The 10,218-nt window shown below is 34.9% G+C and overlaps 1 protein-coding gene across 2 annotated transcripts in view; it reads left to right on the top strand.

The window, feature by feature from the left end:
* The first annotated feature begins 588 nt into the window (after nt 1-588).
* The window catches only part of Ttc23 (tetratricopeptide repeat domain 23), a 91,913-nt gene continuing 82,283 nt past the window's right edge, over nt 589-10,218 (top strand). Inside the window, exon 1 of one of the 2 annotated variants that reach the window (XM_071607356.1) lies at nt 589-775. The gene's annotated coding sequence lies outside the window, so the exon portion shown is untranslated. The other variant, XM_071607357.1, reaches the window with a different exon arrangement.

Raw genomic sequence — 10,218 nt, 5'->3', positions numbered from 1 at the left:
GTGTAAAAGCAAACATCTATCGGTTATTAAGAATCAACCCAAATAATGACACTTGTTGCTAATATTGGAATAATCACACATGCAAAATAGAGGAATAATAGAAAAACAATTTTTTAAAAATCAGTGTTAGTTTCTTAGTTTTCTTTTTTTTAAAAAAAGAAATACTGTGTTTTGGGGTACATTAATTGAACATCTTATATTTGATCATGAAAAATGAATCATGTTAAAATAACATTTACCCCCTTCCCAAACTGACACAAAAGTGGCCAGGTCAGTATGTGATATTAGTGTATTTTATGACCATTCTTTAGATCTCTCAATTTTTGAGGGTCAATTTACATATTTTTGACTTACTTAAAGGGGGAGAACACTTTAATTTAAACTAGTGATTCTACAGTCTTCAACAAAATTTAACATCAACCGGCAGCGATACCACTTTAAGAAAATTCCAAGGAAAAGACAAACCCATTTTAAAATTCCCACCTCTGGCTTCCAAGGATTGGGTTACAAACTTCGACAAAATGCTCCTCTCCACTCCCTATTGGTGAATGCTCTATCATTCATTCTTCTGCCTGAAGTTTTGTGAGGTATTGGGTTGCTTTACGGGGGTAAAGACTGTTCCAATTTTGTCTGGAACTGCCCTACTTTAGACTTTTTGTGGTAATCTCTACAAAGAATCCCAAACGGAGACAGCGTAACCAAACTGGCAAATCAGGCTATCAAGACAACTGTGATTCGATTGAAAAAGAAACGGAGATTCTGTTCATCTGACTGGGTAAACTGACAAAGGGTTTTACGACATGTAACTGGAGATCTGAGAGTTGAAGAGAATTTTCTGGTTTTTCAGTGTTTTAAAGAAGTATCAAAGGAAAAACAGAGAAAATACAGGCAGCATGTAAGGGAGGCAGGATGCAGTCTGCAGAGGGTGTTTCTCTTTAGGAAGAAGTTGGAAAGTATTTTCCCCAGATTATCAGTGGGGGTTTGAAAGGTAAAGCAACCAAGACAAAATTAATTATAAATTATTTTCTACTTTAAGAAACTGTGCTCTGTTGTTATTTTAGCTTAAATATGGGTTGACAATAATATTGTAATTTTTAAGTGAAATAGCTATTTGTGTTTGTATATCTGGTGTAATAGACAAATCCATCTATTAAAAGTTATAATAGAAAATTACAGTTGGCTTTGGACCCAAATTTTGCATGTATTTATAAACTATGAAATTCAGGCACATCTGCCTATGGTCAAGGTAGTTCATGCAGGATAAATTTCCAAAACAAATCTGGCATTTGTATTTTTAGAAATGATGTTTTTTATTAAAACCAAAATATAAAAGTTCAAGAAGATATTGATAAACAAAAAATATTAATTGGCCACTATTAGTCCATATTAGCGAATATAAAATAATAAAACACAAGATGAATGAGATGTTAAATTAATGTACTTGAAACCACAATATTTCTGTTTTTTTAAAAAAGAAAACTAAGAAACAAACATTGATTTTTTTTAAAAAAATTGTTTTCTCTATTGTTAATCTATTTTGTTGTCTGTGATTATTCCAATATTATCAATAAGTCTCATAATTTGGGTAGATTCATGATAACGGATGGATTTTTACTTTTACACAAAAATCCTCCAGAAGCTTATACCAAAACTGTAGAAAAAATGAGCCTCAGAACATTTAATAATGTTCTGGACCGTTCTCAATGCCCGAATGACTGTTGTAAATCACAGGTGCTTCAGGATCTCAGATCAACATGAGCAGAATTATTTAGGGAGAGCTTCGCAATATGGTATCAATTCAAGTAATTGGCAAATTTTCAGAAGATTTTAAAAAAAAAAAGTGGCATTCCATGTAGTAGGTGATAAGTCAGCAAATATGCATAGCTTAAGAAAGAGTAGGTTGACTGGAGAATAAGTGTGATTTGGAAAGCTTGGTTAAAATAATGATTTTTTGAAAAGCACAAGAAGTTACACAAAGAGCCAAAATTGCCAGGATTAAGGAGTTTGGTCTTGGATTTTTTAATGGGAGGGATACCTTAGGAAAGGAATATTGGAACATGATAAAACTGGCAGTGCAATTTAAGGTGGCTTGGGGGTAGATACCAAAGGCCAGAGGGCTCAGTGATACAAGTATTGATATACAAAATGGTTACTAAACTTCTTAAGGCATTTTAATCCAATTATCTTCCCTGTGTTGTTGATACATTTCTTTGTAATCCTGTAAAGCATTGAGTTTTTTTCTAGTTTAGCACTATAAGTAACTTATCATATGTAGTGGTGGTTGTGGTCTAATTAGGACAGTAAAGGTGATCTTTGTTCACATGGAATATGAACACACATTTGTTCACATGGAATGTATTCTTTCTTCTTACCTCACAGAATTTACTTGTGGTTTGTTCAGTTTTGCTGTACTGAGAATCAAACCAAGGGTGTTTTGCGTGTTAGGCAAGTACTCTACTGCTGCTACATCCCAAGTACTTTTTATTTTGAAACATGTCTTGCTAAATTGTCCAGGCTGGCCTCAGACTTGAAATCCTCCTGCCTAAACCTCCTGAGTAGTCAGGATATGCCAGCAAATCTGTCTTTTAATTGTGTTTCCTTGATTCTGCTTAAGAAGGCACTTGTACCAGCAAAACCTTATGACTTGAAGATCACCACAGGAGGCATTGTGATTCAGACAAAGCACCCACTCAGTGGGCTGTGGTTGTGGCTCAGCAGTAGAGTGCTCCCCTAGCACTTGCAAGGCCCTGTGTTCAATCCGCAGCACCACATAAAAATAAATAAATAAAGGTATTGTATCCAACTACAACATACACACACACACACCAACAACAACCACTCAGTGAGCTGCTGTGATGTACCAGACACCATGCTCAATATTGGGAAAGCAAGATAAATCAAAGACCATTTCTGGGCAGTGGCACCAAAAAGCCCATATATAATTTCCAATAGTTCTCATATTCTGTCATGACTCCTCATGATGTGTAGTTGAGCTTTGGTCAGCCTGGGTCTCTGATTGAGTCTGTAGAGCAGAGATTTCCATCTCCAATCCTCAACCAAATTAACCTGAAGCATTAAAAAGTTAATACACTACCTTAACTAGCATACCCAATCTGGACTACCTCCACTTACAAACAGGACTTCCCCTGAAGATTTTGGCATTTCATTTTTTCTTAAGTTAGAGGGGAAATGCCCTAATCAAATGTTTTAGGTATCAAATAAGTGAGATATTTGGGGAGAAAAATCACACTATAAGGATGATTTAATTGTTCATTAGTAAGCATTTATTAAGGCTGATTTAGATGTCAGGCACTGATGTCAAGTGATCCATCTATTTGTACAGTAATGATATTAACATAAGATTGATTCTAAAGATTGTTAAGGCCTCTGCCATATTATCAGGGTTGCTCTATCTTATAAAAGTCTTATAGTTGTAAAATGTGTAAAAACCAGAATTACATATAAGACATCGTGGTTTCATAGCCATTTTTAACAGCTTTTGTGATGTATAGTTCCTATACCCATAAAATTCACTTAAAGATAGAACTCAATGATTGTTTTTAAAAATTTTTATAATTGTACAATCAGTGCCATGTGCCAATTTTAGAAAGTTTCTGTTACCCTAAAAAGATAATTTGTGCCCATTTGGAGACAATTCCCTTTTGCTATCTCCAGCCCCACCCAATCACTTACAGACTGTTCTTTTCTATAGATTTACCTTCTCTGGAAATTTTATTAAAATGGGATTATACATATATGGTCATTTTACATCTGGGATCTTTCACTTAGCATAATGTTTTTGAGGTTTATTCATGTTGTAGTATGTAATATTGCTTCACTTCTTTTTATTGACAAATAATAATTGATGACATGCCAATACCCATGTTTTCTTTATGTATTCATCAGTTGACAGATATTAGGATTGCTTTCAGTATTTGGCTGTTATGGCTAAATATATGGCTACTATAGCTATGAAGATGTGTACAAGTTTTTGTGTAAATATGTGTTTTCAGTTCTCTTGGGTTTATACCTAGGAGTGCAATTGGTGAATCATATACCAAAAACTTTATGAAGAATATTGCAACTGCTTTCCAACGTGAGGCACCACTATTTTATATTTCTACTAGTAGAGTATGAGAGTTCCAATTTCCTCAGATCCTCAACAACACTTCTTGTAGTCTTTTTATCATGGTCATTCTGGTGGAAGTGAAGTGGTATCTCATTATATTACATTTTGCTAATGACTTGTAATATTGAGCATTTTTCATGCACTTATTGGCCATTTCACATATCTTCTTTGAAAAATGTCTTTCAAATGTTTTGCTTATTTTTAAATTGGACTATTTGTCATCTTAGTGTTGGGTTGTAAATAGTCTTTATATAATCTGGATCAAAGTCCTTAATCAGATATATGAATATGATTACAAATATTTTCTCCTAATCTGTAGGTTAACTTTCCCCTTTACTAATAGTATCCTTTGAAGAAACAACTTTTCAATTGTGATAAAATCCAGTTAATCTCTTTTTTCTTTTATCACTTGTGCCTTTAATGTTGTACCTAAAAAACCTTTGCTTAACGCAAGCTCATAAAGACTTACTTCTATGTTCATAAGAGTTTTATTGTTTTAGCTCTCAATTTTATGACTTTGATCCATTTGGAGTTAATTTTGATATGTGAGGTAGAGGGCCAGCTTCATTCTTTGACATGTACTTATTCAGTTGTTCTAGCGCTATTTATTGAAAAAACTACTCTTTGCCCCATTGAATTATCTTGGCACCCTTATTTTTTAAAAAAATTGATGTGCAAGGCCCTGGGTTTGATCCCCACCAATCCCCCCACACACAAAAAAATTAACCATATATGTCAGGGTTTGATTTTGGATTCTCAATTCTTTTTGGTTATTCTGTGCCCACCTTGTATCCTTACCACACTGTTTTATTGGGGATTTTCCCCCCAGCTTTACTGAGTGATGGTTGACAAATTAAAAGTTGTACATATTTAAGGTGTACAACATGATGTTTTGATATAATTGTTACTTATGTAATGATTTCCACAATCAAGCAAGCTCATATAATCCAGTGTATTACAATGAATTCACATGTTAAACCAACTTTCCATTCTTGGAATAAATCCTCTTTGATTATAGTATATAGTCCTTTTTTTATATGTTCCTAGATCTGTACTGTCAATATTTTGGGTGGATTTTTTGTGTCTATATTAATGAAAAATATTAGTTTGCTGTTTCCTTATGATATATTATATATTTCTTATGATGTATTAGGATAATACTAACTTTGTGGAATGAGTTGGAAAAGCTCTCCTGTATTTTTGGACAGTGTGTAAAAGATACCTTTTGTTTCTTCTTTAATGGTTTGGTACAGTTCACCACTGAGACACCTGGACCTAGGCTTAACTTTTTATAATCATTTTTAATTACTATTATTTTTGCTTGTGATAGATCTGTTTAGATTTTCTGTTTCTTCTCTGTTCAGTTTCAGTATTTCATATCTTTCTAGAATGTTTTCCCAATAATTCCACGGATATAAGGACCATGTTAGTTTTTAATTCATAGTCTCATACATACATGGTTGTTATTTCCTAAGAGCCACTTACCCTGAGGGCCCTTGCCCCTCCCTCAACCTTCTTATATCTCCCCACAAGTCAGCACCCAAAAGTTAACACCTGGAACAGCAGGGGACCTTCAGAACACAGCTCCAACATAGATTCTACCTATACAGATTAATTGATTCCTCTGTTTTTTCAATTATTATATATTTTAAACATCACCTTTTGGAAATGGAAGACTAAGTAAGACCCCACTTTCCACCTCTTCTTCCTCCCACATAAATCTGGGGCTGATCATGTGCTTCAGTATTCTACTGGACAGGTCTGGCAGAAGGAGCAGCATCAATAGATTGGGTAAGCCTGAATAGCAGTTGTGGATACAGATTGAGAAGACTGGGAAGGCAAACCAGAAGCTGGCAGGGAGAGAGTAGTGTGTGGGGCCTAAGCTGATTTCTAACAAAATTTTCAGCCCCAGCTATGGCTATTACAAAGAAAAGGAAAGTGGCCGATGATAGGCATGTAGCTCAAAGTAAGTGAATGTCTTAATGCTAGAAGTGCTACTATGTGATAGCATACATAGTAACATAGTGTTATAACATACATTAAAACAGACACATTTTTAAAGCAAGGTCACACTGATTCAAATCTTTCCAGAAGCCAGACAAGTAACATCCCTCCATTCATTAATTCAGAGATACACATTTGCTTTGGCATTTAAACATCTCTAAAATTAGAATGGACATTGCAATTGATGGGGCAAGTCATAAATGGAGTATAAAATACCAGTGTCTAATAATCAATAATGCTGTAGATGATTGAAATTCAGGAAATGAGTGGCATGGGCAAGAAAAATCACATCCTTCTATTTGGCCTTTCACTTTGAAAGAGAGATGAATACAGAGACCTGATAAGAAACACACACATACAAACACAATGACAAATGGCAACTACTTTGCTGTCTCCGTGCCCAAGAGCCAGTAGGCAGTGGTAGCAACTGGCAAACCAAGCAGTGTCATTGCCCCCAGGGACAGCAGCCCCTTCACCCTGGCCAGTTATTGCCCATAGTGACAGAGGCCCAATGTTAACAGTTCTGAGTTTTCAAAAGAAGTCAAAATCCAGTAATCTAGATCTTTATATGAAACTCCTAATTTTAAAATAATGCCTTAATCTTTTTTAACTGACAAAGAAAAAAAAGAAAAACAAAAAGTGCATACGTTAGATCCAGCTTATGAACACTCTGATTATATATAACCTCTGTTTTAAAGATGTAATATTGAAGCAGCATGAGACAAACGGCATTTTTATGGTGAAGCCAAACAAGAAACCCCCATTTTAAAGTTTAGCAGGAGATTCAAAATTCCAGAATAACAAGTATTGCAGGGCATATTTCATATGTCATTTTAAATATTCTTTTATGACTCTCTCAGTTGAAAATAAGAAAATGTGGTTAATTCAGCTGAAGATATTACATTTCCTGTTTATAAAAATACATGGTCACTTTTAAAATGCAAATTTATGTTCCCAAAGTAACAGCATTTTCTACCCACTGCTTTATAGACTGTGGTAGAAAATCTGTAGTAGAAAATCACTAAATTATTAAAAGAACAGACTCATAGTTATGATCCTGTGATATTGTGTAAGTAATTTAGCTTCTCTCAGCTTCATTGTCCACATTTATATTATAGGGATAGGAATGCCTCCCCCTGTACCTCACATGGTTATGTAATAAGTAAGGGCCACATGAGATAAAACATGGAGAGAATAGTATGTTGCATAAATATCAGTTGTTAGTATTGCCCAAATAGTATAGATATCTGGGCAACACAGATTAATGAATCTCAGATTCTTCATCCTGGTCTATTGCTGTGACCCTAGATCATGACACCTATGAAAATGTCATCAACCTATCGGCCACTGGGTTGAGTAGATGAAGAAGCATAAGGCAAGAAAATATTTTTTCAAGTCAACCAACTTCTGGGGATCTGAAATAGCACTGAATCTCTAGACGGTGAGGTTTAGGCAAATCTTAGATGGTAACCCTAAAGGATTAGTCTTTCACATTTTCAAATGCTACCCAGGAATGAGAGAGTTGCCTGGATCTTATATCAGCCTCAGTGGCTTTCTCACAGTTTGACCTTTGGCTGCTTCCTTCCTCTCTGTTTTATTTTTTCATTCTGTATTGCTTTATAGGGGATAGAAAACGTCCTACTTTTTCTTAGTGGACATCTTTTCTGATGCAAATATACAGCTCTGTTGTGTATTCTGAAGGAGTCTGTACACTACTCTGGTGACTATATCCAGTCTGTTTCAACATTTATCTCTATCTAATCTCAAATCCCATTTTGGAAGAAAGCATGGAATAAGTTATTCATTTTTAAAAAGGAAAAGAAAATTGTTGTCTTTAAAACATGTCATTCATAACTAGTGATGTGTTTTTAACTTCCAAGTTTGATATTTTCATGTAAGTTTTCTCCTACAACCTCAACTTCAGTCTGGTTGAAAATTAGTTGGTTGTCTTATCCAAGTGACCACCCTCCTTTATGTTACTACTTTTCTTTGTGGTATCAGGGTTTTTAGGGATTGTGAACTTTTTTTCTGTAAAGGACGAGACAGTGAGTATTTTAGGTTTCAATGGCCAGAGGGTTTCAGTCACTACTCACCTCTGCTATTATAGTGCAAAAGCAGCCATAAACAATATGTAAGGAAACTAATGTGGCTACGTTCCAATAAAACTTTATTTATGAAAACTGGGACAAATTTGGCCCAGGGCCATAGTCTACCAACCCCTGTTTTCAAGACACAAAATGAAAATGTCATGGTTATTCTTGACTATCCTCCTTTAAGTTATACATCCAAGCAATTCTCAAACATCCAAGCTATGATCCATTCTCAAGTTATGATGATTATTCCTTTCAGTAATTCCCCTCATCACTTCTCTCTCTTCTTTTCCCGCTGCTGCTGTGGAACTAATTTCATTCTGTATAATCACAGTAATATTCAACTGGAAGCCAGGGAATGATCATTCCACATATATACATTTATTGAAGATGTATGATAATTTCTTGGGAGAACTTTCAGATACATATGAAATATTATAAATTTATTATTAAGGACAATGCCTATGTAATCAGCATATAAATTACAGAAAATAAAACTTGATGAAATCCTGGTTGATAGGTCATGGTGAAAAATGGTTGTGCAACATTGCTCAGATTTATAATTTCCCAATGTCTGCAATGATTACAATTGTGATGTTAGGTAGAACATAGACACACTTTTTAAAATATTAATACTATGTTTGTATTTTAATGTGCATTAGGGGAAAATGTAGCTAGCATATCAAACCCATAATACCATTCATTCATTGTTAGGATGAGTCTGAAGTAAGCATTTACATTTTTAATAAAGTATCTGGGTTGAAAGAAAAGTTAACAATAATAAGTGCAGGCAGACTACAGACACAGAAAAAGTCATCAGGATGGTACTAGAATATTGAAAATCAGTGTCCATGTGGCCTCTCATAGTTTGATTATTATATTTCTCCAGTATTTACAGATCAATGTCATGGAACATTTGCATTTCCTTTTCCTGGGGAAAACTTTCAGTTGCTCACCCCTTCCTGCCCATTAAATTCAATCAAATGGTTGGCCTGAAATCAATGCCTTCTTAGCCTGAAATCACAATTTCCACTTTTCCCTTATCTTAAGGGTTCCCAAACAATGTTAAAAAAATGCTAATTCCACAAAATTTAATCAATACTTCAGAAAAAAAGATGATTTTCATGGTCAAAAGTTTGGAAAATGCTTCTGTATCTTTTCTCTAGGATACTTGTCATTGTACCATAGTAAAAGTTTTGAGAAGATAAAGAAATTGTTGGTACCCATTTATTTGATCATGAAATCCCCCTTTTGTGGAGCCAATATTTGGGTTTACCAACTCATTAGATCCCCTTTGTCAATGACCTCTCTTTGTGAAATATCTTGTGGCTCTCCTGTGCTGTGGCAAATGATGTTCTTTCCCATGCCCCACCTTATAGTTTCCCAGCAGTTAGTCATATATTGATTTCACTTTAACACTTCCAAACTCTTACTAATTATTCACTTTACTTGGGATGATTTTTCTTCTCTGTCCTTGCTCTGAAATCTTTTCAAACAAGCCGAACCATCACAGCAGCAATGATTCCTGTTTCTGAAGTCTTAACCACTAATCCCTCTTCCAGTGTCTGTACCTGCTAGTATCATGCTCATGTGTACCTAATCTATTTGCCTGCTAGATCTTACATTTCTTGGGATTACTGTTTTCCATATAGTGTTTTAGCCTGGTATATTGCTTTTAGTTGTTAATAAATAAGGAAATGATAAAAGCATAGAATTTCAAAATGTTTTCTGTGGTAAATAGTAGAATTGGAGTTTGACATATCTGGGCAGGAGAGGGGGAATGAGGAGGCATCTCTGACCTGTGCATATTTTTAACAGCTTTATTATTTGGCAAAAAATGTATACAATTTGATAAGTTTTGACATATGTGTACACCCATGAAACTATCTTGAGAACATATCCATCATCACAAGGAATGATGTTCCTTCTTTCTCCCTTCCCACATTTCCCCTCCTCTCTCCACTCCCCTTCACACCACCACCCCCTTTCCTAGTT

This window comes from Marmota flaviventris, chromosome 2, assembly GCF_047511675.1.
Source record: "Marmota flaviventris isolate mMarFla1 chromosome 2, mMarFla1.hap1, whole genome shotgun sequence".
In the NCBI taxonomy this organism is placed as follows: Eukaryota; Metazoa; Chordata; class Mammalia; order Rodentia; family Sciuridae; genus Marmota; species Marmota flaviventris.
This window is presented reverse-complemented; position numbering and strand designations above follow the sequence as displayed.